This window comes from Carassius auratus, chromosome 28 (assembly GCF_003368295.1).
Source record: "Carassius auratus strain Wakin chromosome 28, ASM336829v1, whole genome shotgun sequence".
Lineage (NCBI taxonomy): Eukaryota > Metazoa > Chordata > Actinopteri > Cypriniformes > Cyprinidae > Carassius > Carassius auratus.
In genome coordinates, this window is record NC_039270.1 from 25,381,080 (window position 1) to 25,400,288 (window position 19,209).

At 36.6% G+C, this 19,209-nt stretch overlaps 3 long non-coding RNA genes across 3 annotated transcripts; all 3 read left to right on the top strand.

Annotated features, from left to right (window-relative positions):
* Positions 1 to 933: 933 nt before the first annotated feature.
* Positions 934 to 1,808, top strand: LOC113047328 (uncharacterized). The gene is made up of 4 exons (XR_003276242.1): positions 934 to 1,058; positions 1,225 to 1,533; positions 1,615 to 1,668; positions 1,763 to 1,808. It is a non-coding gene; the product is annotated as an uncharacterized LOC113047328 (long non-coding RNA).
* Positions 1,804 to 3,331, top strand: LOC113047325 (uncharacterized). The gene is made up of 6 exons (XR_003276239.1): positions 1,804 to 2,142; positions 2,257 to 2,350; positions 2,437 to 2,663; positions 2,760 to 2,834; positions 3,041 to 3,134; positions 3,315 to 3,331. It is a non-coding gene; the product is annotated as an uncharacterized LOC113047325 (long non-coding RNA).
* An 8,558-nt stretch (positions 3,332 to 11,889) lies between these two features.
* Positions 11,890 to 12,762, top strand: LOC113047329 (uncharacterized). The gene is made up of 3 exons (XR_003276243.1): positions 11,890 to 11,937; positions 12,213 to 12,253; positions 12,647 to 12,762. It is a non-coding gene; the product is annotated as an uncharacterized LOC113047329 (long non-coding RNA).
* The last annotated feature ends 6,447 nt before the right edge of the window (positions 12,763 to 19,209 follow it).

The following is a 19,209-nucleotide window of genomic DNA, read 5'->3' on the forward strand; positions in this document are numbered from 1 at the left end:
TTTGGTGATGCCGTTCGGGCTCTCCAACTCACCAGGGGTTTTCCAAGCACTCGTTAATGTCGTGTTGAGAGACATGGTAGATCATTTTATATATGTTTACGTGGATGACATACTGATTTTTTCTTCATCTCTCCAGGAACATGTGCAACACGTCAGACGAGTGCTCCAGAGATTACTTGAGAATGGTCTTTTTGTCAAGGCGGAGAAATGCTTATTTCATGCAAAGTCTGTTCCCTTCCTAGGGGATATCGTCTCGTCCGAGGGAATACATCTAGATTTTGACAATGTTAAGGCTGTGATATATTGAACAAGTCCAGATTCCCGTAAAGCCCTACAGAGGTTTCTGGGGTTCAGCAATTTTTATGAACGTTTTATTTGTCATTTCAGCCAACTAGTCTCACCTCTTACCGCCTTAACCTCCCCCAGTACTCCGTTCAGCTGGTCTAATACAGCCGAAACTGTATTTACCAACCTCAAGAGCCGCTTTGTTTGTGTTATTGGTAACACAGAATTGTTGGCTGTCAAATTAGCTTTAGAGGAGTGGCGTCACTGGTTGGAAGGGTCAGGGGTACCTTTCATTGTTTGGACCGATCATAAAAACTTAGGATACATTAGAACTGCCAAAATACTAAATTCCAGGCAGGATCGGTGGGCACTTTTTTTGTCGTACCACGTGGGTTCCAAAAACGTTAAACCCGATTCTTTGTCACATCTTTTTGATATATATATATATATATATATATATATATATATATATATATATATTATATATTTATGTCATTGTGATATAAAGAATATATATATATATACACACACACACACACTCCCAGACACCCCCCGTCTGTCTGTCTGTCTTTCAGTCTTTCAATTTTTCTTTGCCTATTTCTCTTTGCATTCTTTCTCTTCTTTTCTTCAATATGGCATCTTCAGGTTTTGACCAGTTATGTCAGGAAGCTGCAATTATTTCAAAGGATCTTAAAATGAAAGCTGACAATGCTGAACTTGAAGCAGCTACCAGGGAGGCTGAACAAATTCTACAAACGTTCAATCCTCCACTGGTAATGTTAATAACATTTCAGTTTTCTTCATTTAATTACTTTTTTATTTACATTAAGTTGCTTTAATACATGTATATTGTTTTATCTGTCAATAGATTTCCAAGTCCTTACTTTCAGTCACTTTTAGCAATTTCTTTCAACATGTTTATTTATTTATTTTTTTCAGCCGAAAAAGAAGACCAAACGAGCCAGTGGCACTCTTCTCAAGCCGGTCTGTTTTGTGGAGAGGGATGAGTATGGGCATCATTGTGCCTAAACGGAGAAAGCCAATATCTATCAATATCTACTTATATCAATTGCACAGTGTATTCTAGCACCTCATACCATTTTCTCCCTTTGATAATGTGTAGCATCATCATTTGTCTGTACTGTATATTTCTAATAATCTCTAATAAATCTCTATTTGTAGCTACAAAGATCAACAATCCAGTCAGTACATCATCTTTGGAGTCTGGGCAAGGATACATTGATCATGGTGAGTAATAACACCAACAATTTTCACAAATCATGCAGAGGTTATAATTATTAATTATTTGTTATGTCTTATTGTTCACAGGTGAAAGACCATCACTGTCTGCTCGCACTGTTTGGTCAGCTGTTGAAGATATAGGTGTGTATTATTGTGTCATTACTGCATTGTAATGATCAATCTAACTAACTGGCATGTACTGTACACTATATTGTGTTAGTTTTTTATTTGACAGAAACTCTTCATCAAGAGGTAGAGAATCTGCTAGCTGTGAAGACATTCAGTACACAGATCCGACTTCCTCAAACACTTGGTCTATTCGCATGGACCAGAGTAAGAGGAAGTGGGCAGCTTTGAGGCCAGAGATAGTGGAGTCGTTATTAACGTCAGATTATACAGAGATCCAGCAGTGCCAGCACTGCAGACTAAAGCGATCTATTATCCGCTGTAAGGACTGCATTCCTAAACAGCTGTACTGTGCAGACTGTGATCTACTGGCCCATGAAAGGAAACTTCACAACCGAGAGACAAATGTGAAAGGATTCTTTCAACCCCTATCCCCAACAACTTTGGTCAAGGTGGATATTGAAGGCCAATTCCAATTTGAAGAAAAAAGTATGTTATTTTTTTCCAGAATTATAAAACCTTAGAATCCATCATGTGAATTTCATGTAGTCATAATAATAATGGAACAATGATATTTACGGTAGCTTAATTTCTTTTTTCTAGATTGCCTTTTGAATCTTGAGGCTCTTGAGCAAATGTGCCACCGATTCCATTGAGATGTCAGAAGGTAAAAGGCCCATTCTCATAGGAATCGATGGTGAGTCCAGTATAAAACAAATATTTTAATTATTTTTTTGATATATATATTACAAATACATTATAAATACATTGTTATTTCAATAGGTCGCTACAATGTCAGCTTGCCACACTTCAAATGTCCGAAATGTCTTGTGAGCAGAAATACCAGCGTCCCGCAACTGATCAAATCTGGTTACTGGCCTGCCACAGCAAGCTGTGAAACATTATATAAAATAGGTATATTTGTTTTTCTATGACCACATGAAACTGACTGCCCCTGGAATGTCTAGACAGACCTTCACCAGTTTACTAGAACAGAGTTTTTTGGCAGAGTATGAATTGAATTACCAAATTATTTATTTTCTATTTTGGCAGTGAGCTATTTCTTATATTGTTTTTGACTTTTATATTGTTTTTTTGTTTTATAGAATGGAAAGATATGCGCAGATGCTTTGCAACTAAGTTTTTTCGAATGGAGATACTGCCAGTTCGAAATTGATCAGGTCTGTGGACAGAAAGTGTTTGACTGTCCAGCCTGTTCTCCATTTATGCTTGCTGTGGCAGTAGATGGTAACAGAAAAATGTATCGCTTCAAAAGAGAGTAGGAGAAGTTATATATCTGTCTTTCAAAATGCATTTCAAAATAATATTTTATTCCAGTTAGTTTTTCATTTGATAATTAAATGAAGCCCTTCTAATTATCTTCAAGGGATGAAGATCATGGCTTGTTTAAGGGTGTCTTTGTCTGTGAGGATGACGATGTTTCCAAGTTTGTGGACTACATTAATGAGAAGACAAATCATGTAAGTTGTTTTGTCTTAATGATCATAGAAATTGTATCCTAAACAAAAAATAGGAATGCAAATTTTACTTAACTACAATAGCAAAATTAAGAACAATGCATTGAGAGCACTTTAAACTGCATTTGTTTTACAAACAAAGCCCAGTTTGACGCCGGATTTGTGTATCGTTTATTTCTTAAGGATGATGCAATCCCAACAAAAAAGGGTCACGATTGTGTGTTGGAACCACAGGCGGTGAGTAAAACTGCTTAAAATATCTCTCCCTCCTTGTTAGTGCGTCCGCCTCCCATCGGAGACCCGGGTTCGAGCCCCGCTCGGAGCAAGTCCTTGCTGCTGCTGCTCTCGTTCAGTTTCAGCCTTCACAGCTGTCACAGCTTCCAAACGCTCTCAACGCAAAAGTCTACTCGCGCTCGTGATTCTTTAGCTCCGCCCACACGTCACGCCTCCAGGCGCTCGTGTTTTTCCGGGAAAAATCGGTACAGACTATCTTTCTCTTATGAATATAATAAAACTAAATACTTTTTGAGTTATGAAGGATGCAGTACTACTCTATAGGTACTCAAGATTAACAGGAGATTGAGTGAAAACGAGCATTTCACCCCCCCTTTAAATATTTAAACTATAGTGTTTTCTTTCATTTTCCGTGACTGAAGCAGTCAAATGTAACACATCAGTGAGGCAAAACTGACGTCTATTTGTGAAAATGTGCTTTGATGCGCTTGTTTTATAACTTGTGGTTAAAGCGCCACTCAGCGGTCAAAGGCTGCAAATGCACTTTACACCGCCGCCGCGGCGGTAGGTGTGGCGGTAAAAGCGGCGTTTTGGATGTCTACTTAGTGTATGTATTGACCTGCTTACAGTAGATATTGTTTATGCCTATTGTGCATCAGCATTTGTCTCAGCTATACCTAGTTATCACTTGCTCTGCAGCAAAGCATTTATAGTCCCCCAAGACCAAATGCAGTAACTTTTCCATCATAACATCGTATCTATAATATCAACTTCTATCAATATACTATAAACTTATTTTGCAATTAGTCATTAATTAAATGTAATACATACACTAAAACTCAATTGTAGCTATGCAACTGTCAAAATATATATTGGTTAATTTGTCATTTATATATTTAACAGACTTTGTACAAAGTATATTTTTACACTATTCCTTGCATTATTTTTAAAAAACATCCTCCACAGATAATCTTATAACCCAAAAGAAGGCTTTTGACCAAGTTATGATCCTGAACCGGCTCACTGAAGAGGAGTGCATTGTCTTGAAGGAGATCAAAAATCACTGGAAAAGCCTCAAAAGAGAATATTCTGTTCTAAATGATAATTCAAGACACATTGATATTGAAAGGTAAAAGAACAGTAAGTACTACATAACTGCTGCTCTGTATTGGTAAATAAGTTGATTTTGATGCTGTAAATTCAGCAGAAAATTACAGCAGAGCAGTACTTCATTAAAATGACATGATTTATGTTGTGGTTTTTGTGTAGCTTGCAGAACAGGGCTGTGGATTTTCTGAAAGTGGAATTCTAGGACTTCACTCTCTACTTCTGAAAAGACTATTCTACCTCAAATCTCACATCTCCTCTGTTCGTCAGCTGTACAGTAGTGTACTATTGTGAGTTGAAAGAAGACGATTTTGCGGATGAGGAGGATATCCAGTATGGTGTGGAGGAGGAGGATGATGAAGACGAAGATGATTTTTTCTCACAATCAGTATAAAAAGTAACCACTTTTTGTATAAAACTTCTTGACTTTTGGCAACTAGCGTCAACTTGTCCAGACTTCAAATCGACACACACATCTAGCCAAAAGTTGTATTGTGTATTCCAGCCTTTACTGTAGGCATAGGTAGTGAAGGGTTACAAATTTTAATTTTTAATTTTGAATGGTATTTCGAATAATATAACATAATAATAAACATAATAATATTGTATTTAGAGTTTAAGGTTGAGATAATGATTCTCCTCAGCAAAGATGCAATTCCTGTTTTCTCCTTATTGTCTTTAATGGCTCTTGGCATCCCAGTTTCACTCAGAGCCACAGCCCAGACGTTGAATCGGTTTTGCTGATTGGATTGAGACTGGTAACACGCTGGAGTCGGGCGGGTTCCTTAACCTGTATACTTAATATTCTGGATGCTTTGTTCAACCTCATTGTAAATCCCTCCCCCTAAATGTCTATAAGTTTGAAAGGCACCTGTGTTGAAGTCAGACTTTGGAAAAACTGCAGCCATGTCAACGCGAAGTCTTAAAAGAATAACTTCTTTAACGTGATCCCAACATCTCCTGGTCTCTGCTTTGAAGAAGAAAAAGTTTCCTACAGTACCAAAAACTTGTGCAAAGTTATCAAAGATCAAAAACTTTGCTGAATTTTTGATTTTCTCTTATCATGTTTTACCAGAATGTGGCTAACACATGATACCCTTAACACACCCTGAACATCAAGAATATACTGTCATTTACATTAAATCTGTCTTTTTTACGTGATGAAACACTGACAAGGTGTACAGTTAAGTTCTTATGTTTGTATATTCAAATTCATAATTTACATTGTAAAACATTACTAGGATTACACCCACTATTGTTATTTTACTGAATTAAAAAGCTTTTTCATGTAAAGATTCATGACCCTCTGAACAATGTTTTACCAACTTGTCATTGTATATTCATATTATCTGCCAAAAATACAAACTTTTTTTTTTTATTTTATTTACTTTTTTATGTTTAAAGTTTAGTGTGTGAAGGGGGGGGGGATTCTAGTGTTATCTCAACTCCTGATTAGCCCCATAGTATCAGTTATCTAGGTAGCCTTGTGTTGTCAGGTCAGATTTTAGGATTGAATCCTCATCTTGTTTAACACATACCAGCAAATCTATAAATATTCCTGCACCATTGTGAAACAGTAAATATCATTGTAAGTTAGGACTATAGATCAAATTCATGCTTACCTTCTAGCAGAATCTTGTCCTGGATACTTCGCTGAGTAGTGGTAATATAAGTTAAACTAAAATGCTCTTTATATTACTTATAGAACTGTCTTTGTAAGATGAAGTAAAAATAAACAGTACTTGTCTTTAAAAAAAATAAATTGTATTTATACAAAACATAAAATACTGTTTACACAATGCAAAAATATTTGTAGCAAAATATTAAAATGTTACAGGTTAAAATACTTCAGCTAATCCCATATCAACAGGGCAATCCTGTCCTGTATGAATGGAAAATTACAAAGCCTATTTACTTTGTATGCAGTTCAAGCAATATGTAAAAAATAACTTGTCTTCGTCCTAATTATTCAAGTTACAGGTCCTTCTCAAAAAATTTGCATATTGTGATGAAGTTCATTATTTTCCATAATGTAATGATAAAAATCTAACTTTCATATATTTTATATTCATTGCACACCAACTGAAATATTTCAGGTCTTTTATTGTTTTAATACTGATGATTTTGGCATACAGCTCATGAAAACCCAAAATTCCTATCTCAAAAAATTAGCATATCATGAAAAGGTTCTCTAAACGAGCTATTAACCTAATCATCTGAATCAACTAATTAACTCTAAACACCTGCAAAAGATTCCTGAGGCTTTTAAAAACTCCCAGCCTGGTTCATTACTCAAAACCACAATCATGGGTAAGACTGCCGACCTGACTGCTGTCCAGAAGGCCATCATTGACACCCTCAAGTGAGAGGGTAAGACACAGAAATACATTTCTGAACAAATAGGCTGTTCCCAGAGTGCTGTATCAAGGCACCTCAGTGGGAAGTCTGTGGGAAGGAAAAAGTGTGGCAAAAAACGCTGCACAACGAGAAGAGGTGACCGGACCCTGAGGAAGATTGTGGAGAAGGACCGATTCCAGACCTTGGGGGACCTGTGGAAGCAGTGGACTGAGTCTGGAGTAGGAAACGGGCTACAGAGAAGCAGCACTGGACTGTTGCTCAGTGTCCAAAGTACTTTTTTCGGATGAAAGCAAATTTCGGAAAATCAAGGTGCCAGAGTCTGGAGGAAGACTGGGGAGAAGGAAATGCCAAAATGCCTGAAGTCCAGTGTGAAGTACCCACAGTCAGTGATGGTCTGGGATGCCATGTCAGCTGCTGGTGTTGGACCACTGTGTTTTATCAAGGGGAGGGTCAATGCAGCTAGCTATGAGGAGATTTTGGAGCACTTCATGCTTCCATCTGCTGAAAAGCTTTATGGAGATGAAGATTTCGTTTTTCAGCACGACCTGGCACCTGCTCTCAGTACCAAAACCACTGGTAAATGGTTTACTGACCATGGTATTACTGTGCTCTCCTGACCTGAACCCCATAGAGAATCTGTGGGATATTGTGAAGAGAAAGTTGAGAGACACAAGACCCAACACTCTGGATGAGCTTAAGGCCGCTATCGAAGCATCCTGGGCCTCCATAACACCTCAGCAGTGCCACAGGCTGATTGCCTCCATGCCACGCCGCATTGAAGCAGTCATTTCTGCAAAAGGATTCCCCACCAAGTATTGAGTGCATAACTGAACATCATTATTTGAAGGTTGACTTTTTTGTATTAAAAACACTTTTCTTTTATTGGTCGGATTAAATATGCAAATTGTTTGAGATAGGAATTTTGGGTTTTCATGAGCTGTATGCCAAAATCATCAGTATTAAAACAATAAAAGACCTGAAATATTTCAGTTGGTGTGCAATGAATCTAAAATATAATAAAGTTTTACTTTAATCATTACATTATGGAAAATAATGAACTTTTATCACAATATGCTAATTTTTTTAAAGGACCTGTATACTGTTGTTATTAATTATTTTTTATCTGACATATACAGTATACATACAGTATATGTGTATTATTTCCAGTCAAACTGACATCCAACTTCAAGCAGCATTCCAGAGTCTCTCATACCAGATTGATGCTGGCCCACTCAGAGATTACTCCAGTCATTTTGAAAACACAATAGCCACAGTATTTAGTCTTTGCTAACTTTGTTATTCAATGTATTTATTAAAGTTGAATGATTTATGGCATTTATTGGCACTATTATGTATAATTATTGACACCCCACCGTGGACCTCACTAATTATTAAACCCTGGCTATGGCCGTATCCAGTGTTGTATGTTGTATACATATGTTAACATATGTTATACATATGTGTATATAGCCTATTAGATCACTTATGTCTTATATAAGTTTCAACATGGATTTTTAGATAAATGTTTTCAACTATACACATTTTTTACAGATCTTTAATAAAAAGGGTTTCAACTTTCATGCTTGTTCAATGAAACCATTATAATATGCACATATGTGGATAAGGCTGTGTATAATGGAACAATTAAAGTCATGGTTATGGGGCATTAAAGAGACCCTTCTACTTACTCAGAAAGCAGATGAACAGCCCATAAACATCTTTCACCCTCATTAGCTTAAAAACTTTTAGCTTGCTTTGAAGAGAATATTAAAAACAAGAATAAATGTGTGGGGTTTATTATATATTTTTGCATGATATGGTGGTCAAAACTTTACAATCATCTTGCAGAATCTTAAAAAAATTTCACACAAATAAGTGTAATTTTGAAGATTTGTTTTATTTAGTACTGCCATGAACAAATAATTTCACATAACAGGGCAAAGTGCTTTTTTTTTCCAATTGCAAAAAAAGATGAGGTTTGAAGTAGACGTAAGTCATAGATGGTGCTGTATAATTATTACCTGAACATTTTTTACAAAAATATTTCAACAGATTATAACACCTAGTCCTATTTAGCGAATCTGTGCTGTCTGCTCGGAAAGAGAGGGTTGTGTCGTTAACAGTAACAGCCACTAGGTGTAGCTAGATACAAATGACTAAGTGCACTCAAAAGGTGTCATTATCGATAGCGATATCAGTGAACCCATCATGTCGATGATGAGACGACTTGAAGCATTAAAGGGGGGGTGAAATGCTATTTCATGCATACTGAGTTTTTTACACTGTTAAAGAATTGGATTCCCATGCTAAACATGGACAAAGTTAAAAAAATTAAGTTGTACGTTTGAAGGAGTATTTCTGTTCCAAAAATTCTACTTCCGGTTTGTCACAAGTTTCGGAAAGTTTTTTTCGAGTATGGCTCTGTGTGACGTTAGATGGAGCGGAATTTCCTTATATGGGTCCTGACGTACTTCTGCCGGAAGAGCGCGCTCCCGTATAGCAGAGCACTGAGAGCACAACAGACTTCACTGATCAGAGCGAGAGCGTCGCCAAATGTCACAAAAGGAGTGTGTTTTTGGTTGCCAGGGCAAGACAACCCTGCACAGATTACCAAAAGAGAAACAGCATTAAGGGACCAGTGGATGGAGTTTATTTTTACAGAGCATCAACGGAGTTGTGCAAGTGTTTGTGTTTGTTCCCTGCATTTCGAAGATGCGTGTTTTACAAACAACGCCCAGTTTGACGACGGATTTGCACATCGTTTATTTCTTAAGAGTAATGCAATCCCAACGAAAAAGGGTCACGATCGTGTGTTGGAACCGCAGGCAGTGAGTAAAACTGCTTCAAATATCTCTGCCTCCTTGTTAGTGCGTCCGCCTCCCATCGGAGACCCGGGTTCGAGCCCCGCTCGGAGCGAGTCGTTGTTGCTGCTGCTCTCGTTCAGTTTAAGCCTCTGGATCTGATTCTGGATCATAAACAAACTGCTGAATCTGACTGTTAGCCGTGGTTTGTTTTGGATGATGGTTTTTTCCTCAAGGCAATGTCAGAGCCGTTAAATATGTTTTTCAATGGCTCTGGGTAATGTCACAGCTTCCAAACGCTCTCAAAGCAAAAGTCTACTGGCGCTCGTGATTCTTTAGCTCCGCCCACACGTCACGCCTCCAGCTGCTCGTGTTTTTCTGGGAAAAATCGGTACAGACTATCTTTCTCTTATGAATATAATAAAACTAAAGACTTTTTGGAGTTATGAAGGATGCAGTACTACTCTATAGGTACTCAAGATTAACAGGATATTGAGTGAAAACGAGCATTTCACCCCCCCTTTAAATACAAGATTTAATGCACTGATACAAAATCGTTTAAGAAATAACACAAAAGAGGATAACAACTTTTCGCAAGGCGACGCCATTGAGAGGTTTGTTTCACATTTTTTTGCGCCAAATTTTAACACACGTTTTGATCAAGTCTGTAAATTAAGCTAAATTAAATTTTAAGTTTCAGTATGAAGATCAATCTGTTTGAATTCTTGAAAGGGTTTTGCTAGACTATTAACGTTATACTCACTTTCAGTGTAAACACTTATGTGGCATACATTTGGAGATAAAATGAAATGTGCTGGAACTGGCCAAGATGCATGAGGGGACTACTAGTTGTAAATATTATTCATATTTTTAAACAATATAGATGCTGAAAATCACACTTTATATGAAACCTTTGAAGGCTGTCTCATTTATAAAACCTTCTACTTGGGTTCTGAGAGGACATGTGTCAACCAATGTTAAACTAACATTTTCTAAAAAATTGTACAGGTCAACTTATAAATCATTATTTTAAGCTTGCTGTTGTATACCAGGGGAGGTTAGGCAGATTTTAATGTATTGTTACTTGCCCACTAAGTCAGGGTATATGCAGGAATCTTGAAGTTAATTTTAATACCTTTTCAAGACTTTTTCCAAGACCTTCTCACTATTTTTTAATACCTCACCGCCACTTCAAGCTGTAACCATTTACATCAGTTATACTTTTAACTTAACAGTTTTAGTTTGTGATAAAGACTATAGACCACTCTGATACAAAAAAAATCTAATAGGCTGCGATAGTAAATCAAAGCAAAGTTTATAAAAAAAAAAAAAAAAAAAATTTTGCTCCACCCTCAACAACAATCATGTTGACATGGGCCTCAGTTCTTCTGATTTTGTTCCCAGCAGCTCGGTGCGTTGTAATACGCACTGGGAACACCAGAGCGTACTTTGTGGTTTTGAACTTCCGCCCGCCTGCCTGCTCTGGTGATCTCAGAGGCAATTTACGAACACACCCCCAATAGCCAATAGCCTAGTTTATGTACCTGTTAGGGCTGGGATAAACAATTATTTTTTAAACGATTACTCTAGCGATAATTTTTTCAGACAGATTCGATTTCGATTATCTCCCCATTAATTGACTACTAACAATTTATACATGTTGATTTACATATTTGAATGAAAAAAACATGAATTCCTTAACATTGCAATATATGTTTATTGCTCTTAAAATTACAAAATAAAATACTGACTAAGAATGCATTACTTTGCACTTTTATAGATAGCATTCAATAAAACCTTGAAGCCTTGAAAACACATAGCTTACTGAAACAAGCTTACTGAACACATAGGGCCTAGCTTACTGAAAAAAAGTTTTCAGATGAAAATAACAACTTGATGTCTAGCATTCAATAAAAAAGGTCACCCAAAATACTTGTTTAGAGCAATTGAAAGAATACAGTAACCAATGTAAACTTGAGGGCTTTAAGCTAATACAGAGAGTGCTTTTCCACAAAAAAAAAAAAATGAACAGTGGGAGCCAGCAGCCTGTAATGGAGAAAAAAAAATCTCTGAATGCTTCACGTGAGAGATGGGTATAAACGGAGGTCGGAGCCAGCTCCGAATGGGTGGGACTTCAGCTCCAAGTGGGCTGTACAAACTTCCAGAATCTTTTGTTTGATTTATTTAATGTCATGGGGTTAATGCATGCTGCGAATCCCCACCCACCCCAAAAAAAAAAAAAAAAAAAAAAAGACGACGTCAACTTCCCAAAGCTTTTCAGCGTCAAGAAAGAGGAATTTGAAGGGGTAAGTTTAGAGTTGTACAACGTATTACAAGTTGTGAAAAAGTGCAGTACCTTGGCGGTTGATGTTTTAGTCTTGACGTAGGTAAATCATGATTACAAGCTCATTGCATTCAAGTTTGAAAATGGGAGGACATTCATGTGCAATTTTTACCGTCAAAACTCATATTTACGATTATTCCGAGAGCGCGTTAAGACAGCATTAGCAGCACAGATAAATTACATCTTTATTGTGTCTGTTACCCTTTTGTGCTAAACATTTCTGCAATACATATTTAGGATTTACGCTGCAGATTATGGACACTGAAGACCATAAGCAGGTATTGTGACTAACATTACGTAAAATATGTAGGCCTATGTATTATAACTGCACTGATATTTAAGCGATCAATAACTATTAATAGATTTAGTACAGTGTTCCATAAGAATGAGTCTTAGTTAAAACTCCTAACTGATTATGCTTGACATTAACAAAGCTGGTCATTGTTTCAAAACCTGCTGTTATATTTTTTAAATGTTATCTAATTTTTACGTGTAACGTTAATTCAAATAATGTAATGCAATTGAAACATTTGGTTATAGTGGATATATGAGGATAACTGCAGTGTCCACTACCATGCATTACATATCAACAGTATAAGGTGTAGAATTAATTTTGTCATTGTAGGAAACACAAACAAACAAAAACATTATGTGTAAACTTTGTGTTACAGAAAGTTCAAGTCTGGGTGGCCAGAAGTTACATTTCAGTGACCTGGTTACCGCCTCTCTCTGGAAACCCAAAGGATCACTTTCCTGATTTTTTGTTCTTTCTATGAATCAAGATGTGTAATTTATTTTTTCTGAAGATTTTAGACTAATGTGTGTGTGTGTGTGTGTGTGTGTGTGGGTGGGTCTTTGTGTGGATAAAATATGTTCATACTTTAAAGGTGGATATTTGCAACAGCGCTTGTCCCTAAAATTGCTCCAGGGGTATGGTCAGAGACTGTCCTAAATGACAAATGATGGAATGTAAATGACATTACATTCTGTGGACGTCCCACATAAATGTGCATTGTACTTTAGTTAATGTTAACTTGTCAACAGTGAATTATTTTAGGATGTCACTGGACTGAATGTTTAGTGACTAATGACACTTCATTCCAGTAAAAATATAATCCATAGCATTGGAGAGAAAGCAGCTGCAAAGTGTTCCAATGCTGATAAAAATCAAACAGGTTAAAACCTCAGGTTCCTTAAATATCTGTTCTACCGGACAGTATGGGGTTGGACAGATTTTGTAATGGTTTTGAAGTCTGATGCTCACCAGGCCTTCATTTATTTGTTCAGGAATGCAGTAGAAACAGTCATTTTTAAAAAAAAATTTTAACCCATATTTTACCAGGAATAATCCCTTGAGATAAAAATCTCTTCTACCAGGGAGTCCTGGCCAAAATGGCAGCATACAAAATTTCACACATAAAATATTACAAGACAAACATTAAAGGAAAACAAAAAAAAAAAAAAATCCTTTCACAAAAATGTCCAGCATTCAAGATTAATGTAATATATAAATGTTAAGTAAAACAGGAACATGATTCTTTCAAATGTGACATCAAAAGGTTTCTAAAAATATTTAACGATGGCAGCATGTTTAGCTTCAAAATACTCTGCATTTCATTCCATAGTCTGGGCGCATATCAGGAAAAGGCAGTTTTACCAAACTCGGTGTATTATCGAGGCACAGTTAAAAGTAATTTAAAAGACGATTGTAAATTGTAATAATATTTTACAATAACATATTAGAATTTTGAATGGTGTGGAGCGTTACCTGTGATTGAGTTGGTGATAAAAAGGAGATAGAGAAAACAGTGTCTTAAATTGGTCTTTAGTACCATTAATATTTTCCTCTTAAGTCTTGGAATGTTTTTTTATTATTAATTCTTGTATTACTATTTAGATTTTATTTATTTTTTTAAATTAAATGTTTATTTGTCAAATTGACTTCCATGTGTGGCCTTTTGTAATGTTGTTTCACATAGAGCCAAGGGGGTTGTAACAATCTAAACAACATAATTCTCCCTCAGATTTCAAACTTGCATTAAAGAAAAACATTAACATACAGTAAACATTTTATTGCTCTAAATTACTCATTCATTTTCTTGAAACTGATATTGAATGTTTGCAGTTGTCACAAAATTAAATAACAACCTCTTGTTAATAAAATTCAAACTACAATGAAAAACAATAAATCTGTTTTTCATTAGTATGGCTACTTTATGCCATCCTCATTCGCGCGCACCCCGGCAATGACGCAATGTGAAATTTCGGCATAAACCCCGCCCATTTTTAAAGTCCCGCCCACTAGCGGCAAAAGTTCGTCCCACTTGGAGGTCTCCGCGTGAAGTCCAGCCCACTTGCGGCAAAAGCTCCTCCCACTTGGAGGTCTCCGGGCTGCAGCGATACCTACTTGTCACGTGAAACGTTGGCGTTCTGCCCTTTTTCTATCGTTTCTAATGATTTTGGAGGGAGAGAAAGAGAGAGAGAGAGCAAGACAGCGCTCGTGTAGTTTGAAGACTGTGAGTGCGCGTGAAACTTTGTTGTTTCACCCTTTTTCTATCGTGCTTAATGATTTTGATTAATATGCATAAGGGAGAGAGAGAGCAAGAAGCGCTCTGTTGTTTGAAGACTGTGTGTGCATATGGAAGGCCAAAAGGGTCAAATTCACGTGAATTTTAACGCATCAACAACACGTTAAATACGTGTATTTCACGCGTAAACAACACGTATTTAACGCGTTAAATACGTGTTGTTTACGTGTTAAAAATCAGCGCGTATTTAACGTGTATTTCACGTGTTAAATACACGTGAAATACACGTGAAGTACGCCTTAAAAATCAGTTTGAACGGGTCAATGTCATTGGCTGCTAAGGACTTGGGTCAAACCACTTCTGTGAGCTTAGAGGGGTGTACCATTCACAGACAGGCAACCATCATTTAACATGCTATAGATCAGCTTATTCAGCCTTATTATTTTATCTTTTTTGTATAGCCTATAGAAATAATATAATTAAATAGCAGTTTTATGAAATATTTATTTTTAAATAAATATTAATTATTTATAAGTGTTTATTTATAAGTGGCCTAATGGTTGGAGGGTTGGACTCCCAATCGAAGGATTGTGAGTTCTAGCCTCGGGCCGGCAGGAATTGTGGGTGGGGGTAGTGCATGTACAGTTCTCTCTCCACCTTCAATACCACGACTTAGGTGCCCTTGAGCAAGGCATCGAACCCCCAACTGCTCCCCTGGCGCCGCAGCATAAATGGCTGCCCACTGCTCCGGGTGTGTGCTCACAGTGTGTGTGTGTGTGTGTGTTCACTGCTCTGTGTGTGTGCATTTCGGATGGGTTAAATGCAGAGCACAAATTCTGAGTATGGGTCACCATACTTGGCTGAATGTCACTCCACTTTCACTTTCACTTTCATGTTTATAAAAGTTACAGTATTTTGTAATGAAACAGGACTTTTTGTTTAGCTCTTGACTCGCCAAAGTATACTATTTAAATACTGTTGCTTTCTGAGTGCCATACACAAAAATACCAACTCATAACTCCACGAATATAGCAAGGAGAGTCAAAAGTTATAGTCTGATTCTACTGTGACGATCCAAGGGGCTGTAGTATTTTATTTTGCCCAGCAGGTGTCTCGAGGTAACACTTTTTGTGTCTTTAGGTTAAGTGCTGTGATGCAGGTGTGGAAAACTGATTGTGATTAACCATGCTGCCTATAAGATGCTGGCTTTCTTACCCTCTGGAGGGAAGGAGATTGGGGCTTGGTCTTTGCTGGTCTTGGTGTTTGGTGGTCAGCCGGACTTTCTCACGCTATCAGTCCAAGGCTTGATGTTGTGTTTTTGTATCTGTATATTTTTTATGTTTTACCTCAATGTGGTTATGTCTGTTTTCTGATTAAAACACATATTTGTGCAAATTTGATTATGTTGTATGGACTCTCTATTCATGTTGTTACTCCTTGATCCAAGGGGTTGTAACACTACGTTCTGTCAAATGTTTAATAGAGCTCTCCAACTGATTCATGGGTTTAGGTATTTTTTACATATGCAAGATCATAATGGATTGTTTTGATTTTGGACTCATTTCAATCTTGAGAATCGTCTGTAAATAATGATATGCCATTTTTCACAATCAGAGCATGTTTCATGAACTTATAAAGGTAAAACCATGAGAATATTGCAGCATGTGTGCATTTGGAGTTTTTTTCTTGTTTTGTTATAATTCGATAACGAATATCTTCAAATCTGAATGACAGATTATTGTATAATTGGGCTCATTGTAATCAAGAGTTTTAAATTTTCCAATATTATTAAAATAACTAAATTACTAGTAACTACTTACTGCTCAACTCTGACTTTCAGTAAATAAAAATATATATTTGCACATTCTCCTGCTGAGAAATAACTGACAAAAATGTAAGAAAAAATATAGTGTTCAAGATAAATTATTTATATCCATCTTATTTGATATTCAATATCTCAGGAAATACATAAGTTTAGTTAAAGTGTATCCGTTTCAAAAGTTTTGTGATAGTATAAGACTTAAGTTAGCATCGAGCATTAACATTTGTGTGGGGGAAATAGTTACAATGGAGGTAAGCAATCAATTCAGGTTTAAGATACAAACCATTGAAATCAATATCTGTCTTTAGAAAACAATCATCTTAGGAATCAACAGCTTTTATTGTGCTTACATTTACAGCTATCGCCAGCAGGTGGCACTTATTGAAACCTCTTTTTGTTCAGCAATTCTGCACTTTTTGTTCAGCGATTCTGCACTCATCAGACAATCAGTAATTAGGTACACAGGTGATGTTATAAGACATAAGCATTTAATACTCTCAGGATTAGAATGAAAACTTGTACTAGGTTCAGGACAACAGAAGTATTCTACTGCTACCACCGTCAACCCCCCCCCCCCCCCCAACGCATCAACATTACTAAACATATTTTTCAAACTGCTGAATTAAAATCAAGAAAAAATAGAAATCATTTGAAAGCTTAGAGTATGAGCATTACAATGCATATAGCATGTTGATCAACTCCAAAATAGTGCTGAGAAAAAAATTAATAATCATTTTGCCATGTACTCTAATATTTATAAAAATATCACACAACTTGGATACTCATGTGCCATATGTCATCTGAAAGGTCTCATGAAGTAGAATAAAACAACAGGGCTCTAGGCTCATTTTTTCACTTGTTACACTAGTGCGCCTAACTTTTTTCTTACAAGTCCACTTTTTTTAAAATCGCTGTCCATATAAACAATATTGACTTGTAGCCTAAAAAATTAACTAACAATCTGGTCAACATAATGTATTTGAAGCACATTTCTACAAGAAAGGTAACTTACTGAAAAAGTTTTGGTGCTTAAAGTGTTTCACTGAGGTGAAATTTAAACCTAAAACATCAAGATATATGAATAAAGAAAATCTAAATTAAGGTTTTAAGGGCTTCAATCTAAACAGATCATGGCTCAATGTCTTTTGGACTATCCTCCACTGCAGTCACATGCCCCTCAGATGGACAACTCCTGTTGTTTGGCCTTCTTGATCTTTGGCCTTGGCTAAACCCGCCGGCCACACTCTCTCTAGCATCAAAATCTTCCAGACTTGGCCCTCTACACTGATTCTTATCAGATCTTCCACTGTGTCAAATATATATATTAGAAAAGCGTTTGGAGCATTTTATGTTTGTTAAATATAAGTTTTAGGTTTTTTTAAGTAACGACCAAGCTGCCAGCGGCAGACAGTGAGCCTATGTTTGATCAATTTAGCCTTCTCAAATCATCACGACTTGCCTAAAATATAATATATAGATATAAAACAGTTGAAGCATATGACAGTGTTTAAACGTTAGACCCAGATAAATGTAAGCTATATCCAATAGTTTGTGAGGAGATGCTTCAGGACAGGGAGACGGCAGCATGATCACTTGCAATTTTTTCCGTGGATATGCCATCATTTTTGCTCATAGAAGGTAAAAGTAATACAATCTTCATAACTGTACATACAATATCAACAAAACAGTTGCTCGTTCTGCCGTGTTGTCTTTAATAGGAGTACAAAAATGAACCGAAACTCAGTGAAAACATAAATATACACACACACACATACATACATATATATATATATATATATATATATATATATATATATATATTATTAGTAAATAATTAAAATATCTTGTTAAGCCTATTATTTGAACGCAGAACTGTTCAGCAGTGCTGCTGTGGGACACAAAACACCGTCTAGCCACTCTTTACAGTCGTGGCATCACGGTCTCCTGTTGTTTCCACTAGGGCAGCAAGTTTTTTTTTTTTTTCATCGCTAATTGACGAATGTCTAAAATATAAAAGTAAGAAGTCTAAACAGACTGGAGGCCCGGCCCACATCTGAACAATCGAAGCCCGGCTCGAGGGGTTCCCCTTGAATGGCTCGTTGCATTGGTGCGACCTCAGAGTTTTTTTTTGGTCGCACCATTGAGAAATAGTTTGAGGCTTTGAATAAACTAGAGCGAGTTTTGTACAAGAAGTCAACCCCAGACCCATATAATAATAATAATAGGCCTATTGATGTCACCGTTTTACTTGTAACTTCATAAAACAAGATTTCAGTGTAAAATTATGCACCAGCATTTAGAGTATATTCTCCTGATTAAAAGAGCCCAAAACTATCTGTCAAATCTGTCATTTATATCTAAAGATTTTCCTCATAAATTTATAACGCACATAAAACTGCACAGAGAGCATGTAGTTTAGCCAAAAATCTATGGTAACTGTCATCAGTGTTGCCAACTTAGCGACTTTGTAGCCGGATTTAGCGACTTTTCAGACCCCCATAGCGACTTTTTTTCAAAAAGAGCGACTAGCGACAAATCTAGCGACTTTTTTTGACAGACCTTATTTAGTCTTTGAGACTCTCTGGTACTGCCGCACGAGCTTTCTCTCTCTCTCTCTCTCTCTCTCTCTCTCTCTCTCCCAGTGTGCGCACAAGCCTCTCTCTCTCTGCATCTGCTCTATTCAGCGAGCAGAGAGGAGCAGCACTTTCAGTTAAAAAAAATATATTCTGTTGCTTCTAACTCTATATTACATACAAGTATAGCCGAAATCACAGTACAATCATTATCTTAATCTTATGTGTATGTGATTTCATTAGACAATGTCCTGAATAGGATTTTAGTGCAGAGATTAACATCTTTGAGAGCTGGTTATGTAGTCTTAATA